At 44.0% G+C, this 17,801-nt stretch overlaps 1 protein-coding gene across 3 annotated transcripts in view; it reads right to left on the bottom strand.

Moving 5' to 3' along the window:
- The window catches only part of TMC5 (transmembrane channel like 5), a 78,058-nt gene extending 72,666 nt beyond the window's left edge, over window positions 1–5,392 (bottom strand). The window contains exon 1 of one of the 3 annotated variants that reach the window (XM_043455747.1): window positions 5,060–5,392. The gene's annotated coding sequence lies outside the window, so the exon portion shown is untranslated. The remainder of the gene's footprint in view (window positions 1–5,059) is intronic. The other 2 variants (XM_043455750.1, XM_043455751.1) reach the window with 2 other exon arrangements.
- Between the last annotated feature and the right edge of the window lie 12,409 nt (window positions 5,393–17,801).

Here is a 17,801-nt window from a genome sequence, read left to right as displayed (position 1 = left end):
GGTAAGATCCCCATATTTTTACAAATGCCATAACAAGTTTCCTATAGCATCTGAATCTGAATCATTTAAAAGAGCAAAAGAAAGTCCTGTTTTTATAATTCACAAGGAGAAGTGGGGAACCATAGCTACTTGTTCCAACTTTTGATATGTTATTAACATCCCCCCCCCCCCCCCAGTAAATACAAAGTAATGGCTCTCCAAAGACAAGGAGAATTTTCTCCTGTTTAGACAGAGACAGGCTTTACAAATTGTCTGATTGAGGAAAGGACTAAAAATGAGAGGAGCTAGGTGGTGATCTCCAGGAAGAGGGCTTTATTTGTTCCCCCTCATTCCTAGGGTAAGTGACAGTACCTGGTAGCATGTGACTCAAGGAAGAACTGGACCGCAGGCTCCTGCCAGGCAGTATAGAGCTGAAGCAAATCAGAGTCCAGGCAGAAGTATTGCAGAGAAGAGCCAAATTTGACTCCACTTCTTTGACTCACTTCTCCCTGCTGTTGTTATTATAATCATACATAATGGCCTGCCTCTGAGGACCGTGCCCCTCTGCCTGACTATTGGACTAAAATGCCTTTGTTCAGCTCACAGGCTGAAATAAAGAAGAGATTAACACATACCTTCCAAAGACTGGCCATTCCTGGAGATGCTCTGCAAGACTGATGGCCCTTTTGACTTCCTCACTGCCTCTCCCTCTCTATTCTGCCTTTTGACTTTTGTTCTTCACCAGTTCTCTCTCTGGTTCTACAAAAGAACTTGGTATCCAGACCCCAACAAGATGGTTATTATGAAACATTAGTCTGCCATCTTCTCTGTCAGCTGGCTTTCTGAATAAAGTCATATTCCTTGCCTCAACATCTCATCTCTCGGATTCATTGGCCTGTTGTGCGGCAAGTAGAGTGAGTTTGGACTAAGTAAAAGAAGGACAAATCAGTAATTCTTTCATAAGTCAAGCTCAGTCCCTTCAGCCTTGTCCGACTCTTTGTGACCCTATGGACTGTAGCCCACCAGGTTCCTCTGTCCATGAGATTTCCCAACAAGAACACTGGAGTGGGTTGCCATGCCCTCCTCCAGGGGATCTTCCTGACCCAGGGATCGATCAAAGCTGCGTCTGCTGAAGTTCCTGGATTGCAGATGGATTCTTTACCGCTGAACCACCAGCAGATGCCAGGAGGACACGCCCCCCATGACCAACCCCGAAGCTGAGACAATCAAAGCTGTCTCCTGGAATGAGTGAATGTCCACAGGGAGGCAGAGTCGCCCCCAGCTGAGAGAGGGTGCTCTGAAGGCTGTGAGGCTGCACGGATTCTGGATGGCATCTCCCAACTCCCTGCTGCATAAGACAAGGAAAGGAGCATCTCTCCTTCCTCTAGTAATGGAATCATCTTCCTCTAGTGAAGTTTTCACCCTGTCAGTTTCCCCACATCTAGGAACTATGCCAGCTATTTACATACTATGGTTCATAAGACATACATTCTGCCCTGTAAACTGTAACTATATGTTTCTTGTTTTGTCTGAAGGCAGACTGTAAACTGGCAACAGTGGTTGCTTCTGGAGTGAGGAACTGGATAGCTGGGGATAGATACGAGGGAGAGATTTTTCAATATTTGCTTAGATGTCTTTTGGATTTTATACCATGTGGGAGTACAGCATTCAAAAAATAAATTAAAATTTGAAAATTCTCTGCTGTGAATTGCACACAGTTCAGAAGGTACAATCCCATTTTTTAAAGACCAATAAAAATGACCTATATTAATTTAGCATATCCAGGGGGAGGGAAAGAAACCTAGAGAAACATGCTGCATGCTAAGTCACTTCAGTTGTGTCCGACTCTTTGCAACTCCATGAACTGTAGCCTGCCAGACTCGTCTGTCCATAGAACTTTGCAGGCAAGAATACTAGAGTGGGTTGCCATGGCCTCCTCCAGGGGATCTTCCTGACCCAGTGATCGAACCCTCTTTTGTTAACATTTCCTGCATTGGCAGGCGGGTTCTTTACCACTAGCGCCACCTGGGAAGCCCAGAGAAACATACATGAAACTAAATAATGATTATCACTAGATGAAATCGCAGAGTTTCTCACCTCCCATGCAAATATTTTTAGGAGGCACATATTTTTAAAATAACATATTATGAATTACTTTTGTAATCAGATAAAACAACAGGAAGAGTAAAAGAAAAAGAACTATTTCCAAAGCCTCTGGAAAACACCTAGCGTTTTGGAAGAGAGAGAGGGAGAATGTTCTGGAAGGAGCAGATACTGGGACCCCAGACACAGGAAGCAGGGATTCCAGAAAGGGGCAGATGAGAGAACTGGACCTGGAAAGAAGGAGGCATGAATTAAGATGATAGCAGTGGAAATGGAAAAAATCGTTTTGAAAGGAAAGGATAGCTCTGTGCTATTGTTTATGAGTTGTTTATTAATAATTTCCCTCAGTTTCTTTTGCTATAAAATGAGATAATTATAACTATATAAGGAACTAGCATTTATTATCACATTGGTCTTATCCTACATATGTTAATTATATTTAATCCTCATTGCAGCCCTGTGACTTATGTATATTAAAATCATCCCATTTTTCAGATGAATCATTTGAAGTTATTGTTGTTCAGTCATGTCCAACTCTTTGCAACTCCATGGACTGAAGCAGACCAGGCTTCCCTGTCCTTCACTATCTCCCAGAGTTTGTTCATACTCATGTCCATTGAGTCGATGATACCATCCAACCATCTCATCTTGTTTCCCCCTTCTTCCCCGCCCTCAATTTTTCCCAGTATCGGGGTCTTTTCCAATGAGTTGACTCTTCACATCAGGTGGCCAGAGTAGAGTGTTTAAGGAGCTTGGCCAGAGGTCACAGAGCTAGAAAATGTCAGAGGCAGGACTGGAATCCAGACAGGCTGGCTTTGGAGCCCAAGCTCCATCAATGACTAGAGCTGGGGCTTAGCCCAGTGTCTAGCACAGAACAAATTAATGACTCAGATTATAAACTGATGACTGATTATACCAAAAGGCTAGGATCCCCACCCCTGCCAAGTACCCACATCAAAGGATGGAGTTCCCCAAGCAGAGAGCACAGTGGTCTTCCCATCATATGCCAACTTTCCTGTCCCTGGAAACTGCCCTGGAATACTCCACCCCTGCCAAGTACCCACATCAAAGGATGGAGTTCCCCAAGCAGAGAGCACAGTGGTCTTCCCATCATATGCCAGCTTCCCTGTCCTCCGAAACTGTCCTGGAACACTTAAGGAAGGCACTTGATCTATCACAATAACAGGCTTTTCAAGGATTTGATGGGTGAAGATCCCAGGAGACTCTCAAGACGAGAAGGGGTCAAGGAAAAGGCACTTTATTTAGTCCTCCTTGAAGAGTTTTACCTGCACATCAACAGATCCTAAGGTTAGGAATAAAAAAGAGCACCACACATCCAATAATAGGGGCAACAGCTGCCATTATCATGTGCCAGATGCTGCACAAAATGCTTTTGAGACAGTTCGGAGTATCCTTTCAACAACCCTATGAGGTCCTATTATTGTGCCCATTCTACAGATGATGGAACTGAGGCTTGCAAAGCGATTTGCCAAAGTCCCACAGCTGGGAATCAGAGGGGACTCAGCATCCCCTTTGTATAACAAAAGTGGTAACAGATCCTCATGACAGCCTCTTTGTATCCTAGGTGGGGAGCGGGATGCCAGGTGACACCTTTCTCTCTGCACTGAGCATGGGGGCTTCTCAGGAATATTCCAGAGGGCAAACAGGAACCTGGCTCTGCGGATCACACAGAAGGCAGGAAAGCTGCTTGGTAAGCTCCTTCCCCCTGACCCCCTTCTCCTCTCCTTAAACAGACGCCCGCGCTGTGCCATCCCCTCCACTCTCTAGTGGGCAAACATAGCATGCACCATAGCAGATGTTTATTGAGTCCCTGCTAAGTGCCAGGCATTATTCTGAGAGTTTTATCCTTATTTAATCTAGACAAAAACGATATGGGATAGGTACCATCATTGTCCCTATTTTGTGAATAAGGAAACTAAGGCACAGAAGAATTAAATAACTTGCCACACTCACCCTATTAGAAAGTGATGGAACCTGGCATCAGAACGACACAGACTTTATGATCAAACAGGCCTGGGTTCAAATGTTGACTCCTCTACCAGCCTCCGGTGTGACATCCCCTAAGTTGCCTAACCTCCCTGCACCTCGGTCTCCTCATCAGGAATATGGGGACAGCAAGGATTATGGTAAAGGATAAAAAGTAATATGTGTTCCTTTCTCATTTGACAAATATTTATTTAGCATCTACTCTGTGCCAGGCACTAGGGATATACCTGCAAACAAAACAGGGGGGAGAAAGTCCTACCCCGTGGCACGCACACTTTAGCAGGGAGGCACTTGCATGTTAGCTGAGTTCGTCCTCATAATAACCCCACAGGTTAGGTATTATTATACCCATTTCACACATAGCGAGAAGGGGTCTCAGAAGCAGTTTATCCCCACCGCCATTTCATCCTTCTAGGAAATAGTGGGACCTGGATTAGACGTTAAAGTCCAGCCTCTGGAGTTTGACTTCCTGGCTTCAAATCCTGCTATTTCCATCTAATTGCTGTGGGCAAGCTTCTAAATCTGTCAGAGCCCAAATCTCCTTCTGGGAAAAAGGGGACCAGGAGACACTAACTCGCGAGATTATCCGAGGGGAAATAATGAAGTCTATCTAGAAAGCCTTTTGATAACTGTTCCTGGGGTTCTCAACACGCAGAAGGCCGTCCTTTCTTTTTTAAACGGAGGTGGGAAAAGGCGCGCAGAGACAGTAAGTGATTTAACTAAAGCCGCACAGCGCATGAACAGTGTGATCCCTGGGAAACTTTCCTACCGCGGAGGTCCGCGCGCGGCTGCCTGGAGCTAGAGCCACTGTCTTGAGCCCCTACTGCGCAGTTCCCGCCCCCGGATGGTTCTCCCCCATTTCTCGTATCCCACCCCAGCTCTCTCCCCTCTCCCCGCCGCGGTTGCACCGGCGGGCCCAGCCCCGCGTTAGGGACACGCCCCACTGGGGCGCCTGGTTCTTCCCATCTACCTCCTCTCGGAGCCGGGGAGAGCGCTCCTCCACGCCGCCGGACTTGGTGGATACCTGGGAAGGCCGCCCCAGCGTCCGCTCCGCGCCCTGGGGAGCTGGCCTCAACCTCCCACCGGCGCTCACGTCCCCTGCGCCCGGCGCTCCCGCCGCCGCCGGGTTGGCTCAGCCGCGAGGAGAGTGGGTGACCAGCGGGCAGCGGCTAGGGTGTGCGTCCCAGTACCCGCGCCGAACTTCCTCCTGGAGGGCCGACTACTTTTTTTCCTGGAATTGAGCCAGGTTCTTCTGAGCTCTGGGGTAGCACACCTGTTGGCATCCGAAACCTCTATTCACTGCCCCGAGTCTGCATTTATTCTTTGCTTCCATTGAGCAAACCTTACGGAGCGCCCACCAGATGCCGCGCTCCGGCTTGGTTGCTTCGGGCACCCAGGGGACCCGGAGGGTGTGCTGGCTAGGGCTACGCTCTCCAGAACGTTGGCCATTTGCCACATGTGGTTATAGAGCACTTGAAATTGTGGCTCCAAAGACCGAGGCGTGTTTAAGACGTAGGACCGAAAAAAAAAAAAGTTTTTTTAAAAAACTCATTAACAAGTGTTAAAGTCAATGTTAAAATGATAATGTTTTGGATATAGTTTTTTTTAATGAAATCATTACTAATCTCACCTGTTTCCCCTTTTCTAAACTACAGCTGCTTGAACATTTAGAATTCTGTGTCTCCTATTATACTTCTATTGGATAAGGCTGATCTGGGGCAGGAATCTACAGCATGTTCCCAAATAACCTGTTGCAATTCTCCCTTCTAGAATTTATTCAGCCCTTCTTTATTTCCTCCAGGAAACACATGGGGGAAAATCTAGTGTGTACCAAGCATGAAGCTTGTGTTGATTCGCAAACTCAGGAGTGTCCAGGGTGATATCTGAAACTGGTCCTGGTACACAGGCAAGAGAATGCCAGAGAAACAGGCAGGTCACTGCAGACTGGCATGTGGCAAGTCTAACAAGCAGGAGAACCTATCTATGGAGGTGAGATGTGGAGTATTTCCTGCCATGCCAATAAATAAGGCTGTTACAGTCATCAGTGATTCCAGCCCTCCAGGGCTGGAGAAGAATATCTGTAATCCAGAGGCCACTGGGCTGCAGCCACTCCCCATGGTGAGCACTGAGGAAAAATGCCAGCTAAGCAGGGTACTGGCCCCAGATAGCTGAGATGCATATGAAAGGAGTGATTTCAGTAAGCCCAGACACTTGCATCTTTCCAAACATAGAAAAGTGCTAAATTCCTTAACTTGGGATATCTGGTTTTCTTTAATTCACAAAAACACTTTTGACGTTCAGACTACCTGCCCTTTGTTGCAAACTTCTATATGAACTGACGCCCTCCCCCCACCCCCAGCCTCCTCAGAACAGTTCTGTCAGGGGCACTTGAGATGCTGTTCCTAAGCTTGAAGTCCTAAAATTTCCCACCAAATAGAACATAACTCTCAACTTTTAGGTTGTGACTATCTTTTTTAGTTGACAGACGATTGTCTTGGCAGCTGCAAGATCCCCACAGGTACCTGCCAGAATCTTAATGGTTTATAGAAAGACCTCGACCAGCTTCAGTCAGGTACACTGTCCAGATGGTCTCAACAGCACCTTACTCTGTCAATGCTGCCTTCCTGAAACCGGCTCCCACCATGGGAAGGGCAGGCAGAATGTCCATTCCAAGGATGGCAGTGAGGGTGGCAGGGGTTGGGGAGGTGAGAAGCCTCCAACTGTCCGGTCCAGCTTTCTGGTCATCTAGTCATCACATCCTCTCCATTGCCTCCTCCAACAGCCAGACACTGGAGGAACATAGTGAACAAAACAGATGCTACCAATGGCCTCATAGAGCTGACAGCCAGGTCAGATGAGAGAGGGTTGGTAAATAAAATGCACAGCGACTGGAAAGGACAAGCTAAGTAGTGGAGGAAATATTTGCAAGTCAGATCTCTGATAAAGAGTTAATATCGAGAACATATAAAGAAGTCCTACAACTCAACCACTACTACCACCACCACCACAAAAAATAAATAACCAGATTTAAAAATGGACAGAAGCTTGAATAGACATTTGTTCAAAGAAGATATACAGATGGCCAATAGTCATATGTTCAACATCCCTAATCATTAAGAAATGCAAATCAAAACCACAATGAGATATCACCTCGTATCTCTTAGGACAGTCACTGTAAAAAAAAAAAAAGAATGAAAATTGAAAGTGTTGGTAAGGATGTTGTTGTTCAGTTGCTCAGTCACGTCCAACTCATGTATGTACGACTGCAGCATGCCAGGCTTCCCTTTCCTTCACCATCTCCCGGAGCTTGCTCAGACTCATGTCCATTGAGTCAGATATGGAGAAATCAAAGCCCTTGTGCGCTGTTACTGAGAATGTAAAATGGTGCAGCCATTTGGAAACCTGTATGGAAGCTCCTTGGCTTCCCAGGTGGTGCTAGTGGTAAAGAACCCGCCTTCCAATGCAGGAGACATAAGCGATGTGCGTTCAATCCCTGGGTCGAGAAGATCCCCTGAAGGAGGGCATGGCAACCCACTTCAGTGTTCTTGCCTGAATAATCTTAAGGACAGAAGAGCCTGGCGTGCTACAGTCCATAGAGTCACAAAGAGTCAGACATGACTGAAGTGACTTAGCACACAGCACGCATGCATGGAAGCTCCTTAAAAAATTAAAAGCAGAACTACCATATGATCCAGCAATCTCACTTCTGGATACACATCTAAAAGAATCCAAGGCAGGATTTCAAAGAGGTATTTGCACACCCATGTTCACTTATCCACAATAGCCAAGAGGTAGAAGCAAACCAAATGTCCACCAAGAGATGAATGGATAAAGAAAATGTGTTATATAATCACAATGAAGTATTATGCAACCTTAAAAAAGGAGGAAATGATATTCAATATCTTTAATAATCTATAATGGAAAAAGAATCTGAAAATGAATACACGTGCGCACACACACACACATATAAATGAATCATTTTGCTCTATACCTGGAGCATTATGAATCAGTTATTCCCTAGATTTAAAAAATATGAGGAAAAGGAAAAAAAAAAAAGGAAAGTCTAGTACATGCTACAACATTGATAAACCTCAAGGACATTATTCTGATTGAAATAAACCAGTTACAAAAGGACAAATAGTGTATCATTCCACTCACATGAAGTATCTAAAATAGTCCAAATAGTAGAAACAAAGTAGAAAGTGCTGGGAAGATAGAGGAGGGGAGAGGGGAAATTATAGTTTGGCAGGTATAGATTTTCAGTTTCACAAGATGAAAAAGTTCCAGAAATCTGTTGCTAAACAATATCAATATACTTAACTCTGCTGAACTATACACTCTTAAATGGTTAAGATGGCTAATTTAGTAAGTTTTTTTGTTCTTGTTTTAGCTGCTAAGTCATGTCCAACTCTTTTGCCACCCCATGACTATAGCCCACCAGGCTCCTTCTGTCCATGGGATTTCCCAGGCAAGAATACTAAAGTGGTTTGCCATTTCCTTCTCCATGGTTTCTTCCCAACCCAAGGATTGAATCTGAGTCTCTTGCATTGGCAGGTGAGTTCTTTATCACTAGCCAGCAAAGAAGACCAGTAAGTATTTTACCACAATTTAAAAAGCTATATGATGATGTAAATGCAACTGCGATTATTACAAAAGAGGTGGGTGCTGTAAGAATTTGTATGTGGAGGGGATTTGTAAGAATTTGTATTTGGGGGTATCAGGGAAGACTTCCATAAGAAAGTGATGGTTCACTTAGTTAACCTAGGAGTCAGTTAAACGGGGTGGGGAGAGCACGTGCAGAGGGAGTTCATTTCAGTTCAGCCGCTCAGTCGTGTCCGATTCTCTGTGACCCCATGAACTGCAGCACGCCGGGCCTCCCTGTCCATCACCAACTCCCGGAGTTTACTCAAACTCATGTCCATCGAGTCGGTGATGCCATCCAGGCATCTCATCCTCTGTCGTCCCCTTCTCCTCCTGCCCACGATCCCTCCCAGCATCAGGGTCTTTTCCAATGAGTCAACTATTCACATCAGGTGGCCAAAGTATTGGAGTTTCAGCTTCAGCATCAGTCCTTCCAATGAACACTCAGGACTGATCTCCTTTAGGATGGACTGGCTGGATCTCCTTGCAGTCCAAGGGACTCTCAAGAGTCTTCTCCAACACCACAGTTCAAAAGCATCAATTCTTCAGTGCTCAGCTTTCTTCACAGTCCAACTCTCACATCCATACATGACCACTGGAAAAACCATAGCTTTGACTCGATGAACCTTTGTTGGCAAAGTAATGTCTCTGCGTTTTAATATGCTATCTGGGTTGGTCATAACTTTCCTTCCAAGGAGTAAGCGTCTTTTAATTTCATGGCTGCAGTCACCATCTGCAGTGATTTTGGAGCCCCCCAAAATAAAGTCTGACACTGTTTCCACTGTTTCCCCGTCTATTTGCCATGAGGTGATGGGACCAGAGCCATGATCTTTGTTTTCTGAATGTTGAGCTTTAAGCCAACTTTTTCACTCTCCTCTTTCACTTTCATCAAGAGGCTTTTTAGTTCCTCTTCACGTTCTGCGATAAGGGTGGTGTCATCTGCATGTCTGAGGTTATTGATATTTCTCCCTGAAATCTTGATTCCAGCTTGTTTCTTCCAGCCCAGCGTTTCTCTTGATGTACTCTGCATATAAGTTAAACAAGCAGGGTGACAATATACAGCCTTGACCTATTTCTTTTCCTATTTGGAACCAGTCTGTTGTTCCATGTCCAGTTCTAACTGTTGCTTCCTGACCTGCATATAGGTTTCTCAAGAGGCAGGTCAGGTGGTCTGGCATAGATAATAAGTTATGATATATATACAGTGCCCAATGTATCCTAAGTAAGAGCTATATAAGTGCTTGCTAAATAAAATTTATTTAAATGCTGTGATACATTGCAAAAAAATGGTCACTAACTCCTCCCATCCCTACAAGCATAGTCTTTTGCAATGTGACCTTTCAGAATCAGAATCAAAAGTAGGGTGCATCGAACTTGGACTGGTGATCTATTTCACATATGGTAATATGCATGTTTCAATGCTATTCTCTCAAATCATCCCACCCTTGCTTTCTCCCACAGAGTCCAAAAGCCTGTTCTTTACATCTGTGTTTCTTTTGCTGTCTCACATATAGGGTCATCATTACCATATTTCTAAATTCCATATATATGCGTTAATATACTGTATTGGTGTTTTTCTGCCTTACTTCACTCTGTATAATAGGCTCCAGTTTCATCCACCTCATTAGAAATGATTCAAATGAGTGAGAGGGGGGTTCAGGAGGGGGGACACATGTACATCTGTGGCTGATTTATGTCAATGTATGGCAAAAACCACTGCAATATAGTAAAGTAATTTGCCTCCAATTAAAATAAATAAATTAATTGAAAAAATTAGAAAAGTAGGGTGCATCCCAAGCTCAACAAAGCGAACATTGATCCCTGCAGTTCTCTCCTCTAGCCTGTTCTTTCCTCAATCACCCCTCCATCTTTGTCTTTCCAGTTCTTGCTCTCCACATCTGCTCTGTTTGGAGAAGGAAATGGCAACCCACTCCAGTATTCTCGCTCTGGAAATCCCATGGACGGAGGAGCCTGGTGGGCTACAGTCCATGGGGTCACAAGACAGATGGCTGAGCGACTAAAGCATCAAAACCATCTGCTCTGTCAGCAAATCCTGGTGGCCCAGCTTTAAGTTGTGTCAGAATCTGACCACTTCCCACTGTTTCCATACTGCTGCCTCCTTGGCCCAGCCCCCAGCATCTCTTGATCACCACACTGGCCTCTCCACGGTCTCCGTGTGACCGTCCTCGTCCTCCACAGTCTGTTCCCAAGCCAGCAGTCAGAGTGATGCTGCAAAGGCACAGTTAGTTCCTGCCCTTCTGCTCACTCCTGCAGTGGCTCCCACCTGACTCAGAGCAAAAGCCAAAGTCCCTACAATGGCCTGAGAGGCCCTCAGTGCTCTGACCCATCACCCGTCTCACCTCATCCCCTACTGTTCCCCACCTGGCTCATCAACCCCATCACACTGGCCTTTCCTGTTGGAGAGCGCTGTCCAGCAACCTTCTTGCTCTCGATCATTCCAGCACCAGCCTGCCACAGGGCTGTTGCATTCATTGTTCCTTGCCTGGAGCAACATTTCTGCCAAGATCTACATAACCAACACCCTCAACTCTCACGACAGACTCAAAAATCCATCTTCCTTGTCCCTCTAGTTACATCTGCGTCTTGCAGTTGGAAATAAACCAGCCCCCAAATGCAATAAGGACCCTGCAGCCCATGATTAATTGTTTCCTCACCATCATCATCTTTAACTTTGACAGCATGCCCCTTACATATGTGTACATCGCTTCATAGTCTGCAAAGCACTTTCACAGCCTTTATCACATTTGATACCTACACAATCCCATGAGAGGGACATTAGTGGACTGAAGAGTCACATGACTCCCAGGCCCCGATTTCCTTTTGTTTTTCTTTATATTTTTGATTGAAGTATAGTTGCTATACAATACAGTGATTCACAATTTTTAAAGGTTATGCCTCATTTGTATTATAAAAATTTGGCTATATTCCCCATGCTATGCAACATATCCTTGTAGCTTATTTTATACCTAATAGCTTGTACCTCTTACTCCTTTGCCCCCATCTTGCTCCTCCCCTTTCCTGCTCCCCACTGCTAACCACTAGTTTGTTCTCTATATCTGTGAGTCTGTTTCTTTCATTTTATAGTCACTGGTTGGTTGTGTTTTTTAGGTTCCACCTATAAGTGATATCATACAGTATTTGTCTTTCTCTGTCTGACTTATTTCACTTAGCGTAATGCCCTCCAGGTCCATCCATGTTGCTACAAATGGCAAAATTTCACTCTTTTTTATGGCTAAGTAGTATTCCATTGTGTGTTTGTGTGTGTGTGTATGTGTGTGTGTATTTCACATCTTCTTTACCCATTCATCCATTGATGGGCAGTTAGTTTGCTTCTGTATCTTGGCAATTATAGATAATGCTGCTATAACACTGGAGCACATGAATTTTTTCAAATTAGTGTTTTTGCTTTTCAGATATATATCCAGGAGTGGAAAATGTCCCCACTCCAATTTCTGATGGAGAAATAGATAAAACCAGGGGATTTGCTCAGGACCAATTTACTCAGTAGAAAAGTACTGTGATTCAGCTATGTCTTCTAATTCTGATAAAGGCATCTTCATCTTCGGCAGAAAGGCTATGTGTGCAGGAGTCAGACCTGCAAGCTGTGGAGTTTGGACAGAAAAGACTTTGAAACTTGCCTCCAACACTGTCTAGCTGTATGACATTGGGAAAGTCGCTAACCCTCTCTGTGTTTCCATTTTTTCAATCATCAAATGGGCTAATAAGAGTACCTGCCTCATAAGATTTTTCTGTGGGTTGAATAGGATGAGATCTGGATGTTATGCTAATTTTTTTTTTTTTTTTTTTAATGTAAGCATGTTCCTTTGTGTCCCTTCAAGTACTTTTTTGAGTTGCCCCCAACTGTGCCCAGATTTCTTCAGGTAATCTGATAGGGAGGGACTGGAATGCATGACACCATCTATTTTAAAAGTGGTGAAACTAAGCCTCCTGGTCAGAAAGGGATTTGATTCAGTGCTTTGGGAAGAGTGGCTGTGAAACTTCCACAGGAACCAGAAGGCAGGCTCCCCGGGGTCAAAGCAGAGCTGTTGCCTGCCAACCTTCCCCCCACCCCCAGAGCACTCATTATGTCCAAGACATGATTTTATTCTGCCGTCTCCAGAGAGGAAGGTGTTTACACACTGCAGGGGTGTTTGCGGTGAATACACAGGCAGCGGGGGAGACTCCAGAAGCAGGTCAGCGCTCAGCCGAAAGGCTGCATCCGCTCCCTCTCGCTCACCTGTGCCCCCTTGTGGGCAGTCCCGGCAGTCTGTCCAGGAGGTGCTGCGGCGGAAAGGGAGCCAGTCTAGACTGCTTTTCTCAGGCTGAGAGCCCACCGGGCACCTGAGGTCATGTGTGGCTTCATTTGGGCTTCCCAGGTGGCATAGAGGTAAAGCATCTGCCTGCCAATGCAGGAGTCCCAGGTTCGATCCCTGGGTAGGGAAGATTCCCTGGAGGAGGAGCTGAAAACCCACTTCGGTATTCTTGCCTGGAGAATTCCCATGGACCGAGAAGCCTGGCAAGCTACAGTCCATAGGGTTACAAAGAATCGGATACGACTGAAGTGACTTAGCACTCATGACCTCATGACCTCATTTAACATCTCCATGAGGTAGCTTTAAATAGATGGAGACTGAGTGATAGAAAAGGAATACAAAGAAAAATGAAACTTGCCCCAAGACACATCACTAGTAAACTTCAGAGCCAGTGTTCAAATCTAGGCTTGTCTTGACCTTGGAACTTGCAGATTTTCCCCAATATCACATTGACGCCTTGAAATGGAGTCAAGCCAAGTGATCTGTTAGGGCATCAAACTTTGTCACAATTCCATTATTCCATCCCACACGGAATCACAAATTATGAAAACATCCCCCCAACCTCTAGAAAAAAATTCCCCTAGTGCTCAGACACTGGGGGATAGGATGAGACAGAAGGCTGATGGATATCTAATGCACTGACATAACACGCATGATTTCTAAGATAAACTGCTCCACCAATTTCTAAACCACTGACTTATATACACTAGAATCCCATCTATTCAAAACCAGCATGGTGGCTGGGTGGTAAAGAATCTGCCTGCCAAGCAGGAGATGTGAATTCAATCCCTGGGTTTGGGAGATCCCCTGGAGGAGGAAATGGCAACTCACTCCAGTATTCTTGCCTGGGAAAGCTCATGGACAGAGGAGCCCGGCGGGCTACAATCCATGGGGTTGCAAAAGAGTTGGACAGGACTTAGCAACTAAACAACAACAACAATAACATGTTTGTAAGTTAAGATACAGTGGTCAGAAGAACATAAGCTTAAAAGTGGTTACTTCTGGAGAGGGGAAACAGGATAGAGCATGAAGAGGGATGTTAGTTTTTATTCTTGTTTCTGTGTCATTGGAAACAAGTATGTTTAAACATATTTCTGAACAGTTGAACAAGCATTATTTTCTTTTTTTTTTTTGGCTGCTCCACACTGCATGTGGAATCTTAGTTCCCCAACCAGAGATTGAACCCATGTCCTCTGCATTGAAAGTACAGAGTCTTAACCACTGGACCACCAGGGAAGTCCATGAACAAGCATTATTATTTTCATAAATTCAAAAGACAGTTTTATTTTAAAGGGTAGTATTAAGCTGAAAATCCAGATGATTCTGAGGGGCATCCTAGGTAAAAGATTGGAAGATTATTATCTTACAAATGGCAACAAAAAGAAACAGGACCTCATGGTTCTTGCCCCTATGTTCTCAGCCTACATTTTATCTGTGGAAAAACTTTAGCCAAAGAATAAGTTTAATCAGAGAAGTAAGAAATGCAGAAACAAAGAAAAGCAGGACAAAACAGGACAAAACAATAATAATTTAGTCAGTATGGGGCTTCCCTGGTAGCTTAGCTGGCAAAGAATCTGCCCGCAATGTGGAAGACCTAGGTTCTATCCCTGGGTTGGGAAGATCCCCTGGAGAAGGGAGAGGCTACCCACTCCAGTATTCTTGCCTGGAGAATCCCATGGACAGAGGAACCTAGCTAGCTAACGTCCATAGAGTCGCAGAGTCTGACACGACTGAGCGACTTAGCAAGCACACAATTACATACTCTAAATGCAAGCTGTTAAGAGAGTAAGTTCTGAGTGTTCTCATCAGAAGGAAAATTTTTTGTCCTATTTTTAAAATTTTGTATCTATATGAGATGATGGATGTGCCCTAAACCTATTGTGATCATTTCATGATGTATATAAGTCAAACCCTTATGTTGTACACTTTAAACCTATACAGTGCTGTATGTCAATTTATCTCAATAAAACTGGGAGAAAAAAATGATATGTTCAGTATTTTCATGTTTTTCTATTGAGTTTGACCCAAGATGAAACATAGGGCTACAGCACAGGTGTCCAATAATATGTTTCAAAATAACTTTCATTTCTTGACTATGAATGCAATTTTGTAGGAAAGTTAGAAAATACAGAAAAACAATAAGAAAAAAATGACTTCTACTAAAAATAACTGTTAATGTATTGGTGTGGTTGTTCTCATTTATATACAAACATGTGCACACACACATTTTTACTAAAATAAGATTATATCTTTTATATTCTTTATTTCTTTTTATATTTGTTTTCCTTTTTTTCACTTAAATACCATGAAAATTTTTTCACCTCATTATGTGAATTCTTTTAAAATATCACTATTAAGGATTGGTTAGTATCCCTTTCAAAGGATAATTGATCCAACTGATCTCTTACTGTTGGACATTTTTTTTGTTATACATGTATGTGCATGTATGCATACTAAGTTGCTTCAGTCCTGACTCTTTGTGACCCTATGTACAGTAACCTGCCATGATCCTTTGTCCGTGGGATTCCCCAGGCATAAATACTGGAGTGGGTTGCCATGCCCTCCTCCAGGGGATCTTGCCAACCCAGGGATTGAACCCGTGTCTCTTACATCTCTTGCATTGGCAGGCAGGTTCTAATGCCACCTGGGAAGCCTTAGATGGGAAAACAATGGAAACCGTGACAGACTTTATTTTCTTGGGCTCCAAAATCACTGCAGATGGTTAACGCAGCCATGAAATCAAAAGAAGCTTGCTCCTTGGAAGAAAAGCCATGATAAACTTAGAAAGCATAATAAAAAGCAGAGATGTTACTTTGCTGACAGAGGTCTGTCTAGTCAAAGCTATGGTTTTTCCAGTAGTCATGTATGGACGTGAGAGTTGGACCATAAAGAAAGTTGAGCACCAAAGAATTGATGCTTTTGAATTGTGGTGTTGGAGACGACTCTTGAGAATCCCTTGGACTGCAAGGAGATCCAACCAGTCAATCCTAAAGGAAATCAGTCCTGAATATTCATTGGAAGGATTGATGTTGAAGCTCCAGTACTTTGGCCACCCGAGGCAAAGAACTGACTCATTGGAAAAGACCCTGATGCTGGGAAAGACTGAAGGCAGGAGGAGAAGGGGACGACAGAGGATGAGATGGTTGGATAGCATCACTGACTCAATGGACATGAGTTTGAACAAGCTCTGGGAGTTGGTGATGGACAGGGAAGCCTGGTGTGCTATAGTCCATGGGGTTGCAAAAAGCCGGACATGACTGAGGGACAGAACTGAACTGATATTGGCTGAATCTTATAGCTTTGGGATCTTAGTTCTCCAACAAAGGATTGAACCTGGACCCTCAGCAGTGAAAGCACAGAGTCCTAGCCACTGGACTTCCAGAGAATTATCTGTTTTAAATGGGATCATCATAAAAACTCAGTGGTTGACTATGTGAACTCTGGGTTCAGACTTCCTGGGATCCAAGCTCAATTCTATCACTTCCTTACAGAAATTTGGAGAGGATATTTAACTTCTGGGAGCTCCTTTTTCTCATCTGGAAATGGCATTGTGGAAGTCCCTACCTCACTGGACTATTGTCAGGATTAAATGGATTCGTCGCAAAAAGTACAATGACGTCTGGCCTTCAGAACGGAGTCACTCAATGTGGCCTCATTGCTGTCATTGCCACTATCATCCTCCTCCTTGTAACTCTTTGTGAACATGCATTATGTTTTCCTAAGGTAAATTTCTAAAAACAAAGTGAACAGGCCAACAGGACTTTTTATATTCTCTGGTAATATGATCAGCAATTGAGGTTTATTGTAATTACTACAAGCTGGAGAGTTGATTTTTCCTGCCAGGACCCCTGTGAGTGATCTGTGTGTTCTGGAGATGTATTTTTGAGCTCATGTTCTTCCACATTAGCTTGGCTTCTGTTCTACTAGACACGGTTGTTCATGAATGGTACCAAGGTTGTTTCACTCTGGAATTCTACATTCACCACCCTAGAACATCTTTAAGATCCCACAGGAAGGAAAAGAAGGAGCAATGCAAGTGGCGTGGGATTGTGGAAGCGCTGTTCCTAGCATATCCCAGAAAGAGTGACCTCAGAGAATACGCAGTCAGTGTGAGAGGGCCTGCAGCCCAGGAAACCTTTTAAACTGCTTCATGCCAAGATTTCCCATCTCCTCTAGGAGCAGGAAGGGAGGGGATTGAAAAGAGGAGTCAGGGTGGAGCTGGTTTAATGCAATCACCCCCTCTTATGAACATTTGTAGTACTTGTTATTAAAGTAGAGCTAGAGAAGACAATGTTGGCTGTACCACCCAATAGTCATTCCTAACCCCATTCTAGAAGCTAAAAAACCAGATCCTCACTTCCCCAATCCTCCTAGCAACTAACAGTGGTCATAATGCCAAACTATGCTGACTTTGTCTTTTATCCCTCTTTACCACCTTCAGCATTGATGTGATGTTTGGAGTTGTGGCAGCCATCTTGCAACCATGAAGACAAAAAGCAAACATGCTACGGATGGCAAAGCAGAAAAATAGAAGCTAAGTTCTGATGCATTGATTATCTACCAAACTCATCTTGAGATATCTTATTAAATAAGTAAAAATGCCCTTAAAGGTTAAGAGGGGCATTCTGTTACTTGCAAATGAAAGCATTCTTAATACAGGCTCCTTAGAATAATTTATACCTATTTCTGTTATTTTTATTTTTATATGTTTTGCAATCACTGAACACTCTTCTTACA

Source organism: Cervus canadensis, chromosome 32 (assembly GCF_019320065.1).
Source record: "Cervus canadensis isolate Bull #8, Minnesota chromosome 32, ASM1932006v1, whole genome shotgun sequence".
Lineage (NCBI taxonomy): Eukaryota > Metazoa > Chordata > Mammalia > Artiodactyla > Cervidae > Cervus > Cervus canadensis.
This window is presented reverse-complemented; position numbering and strand designations above follow the sequence as displayed.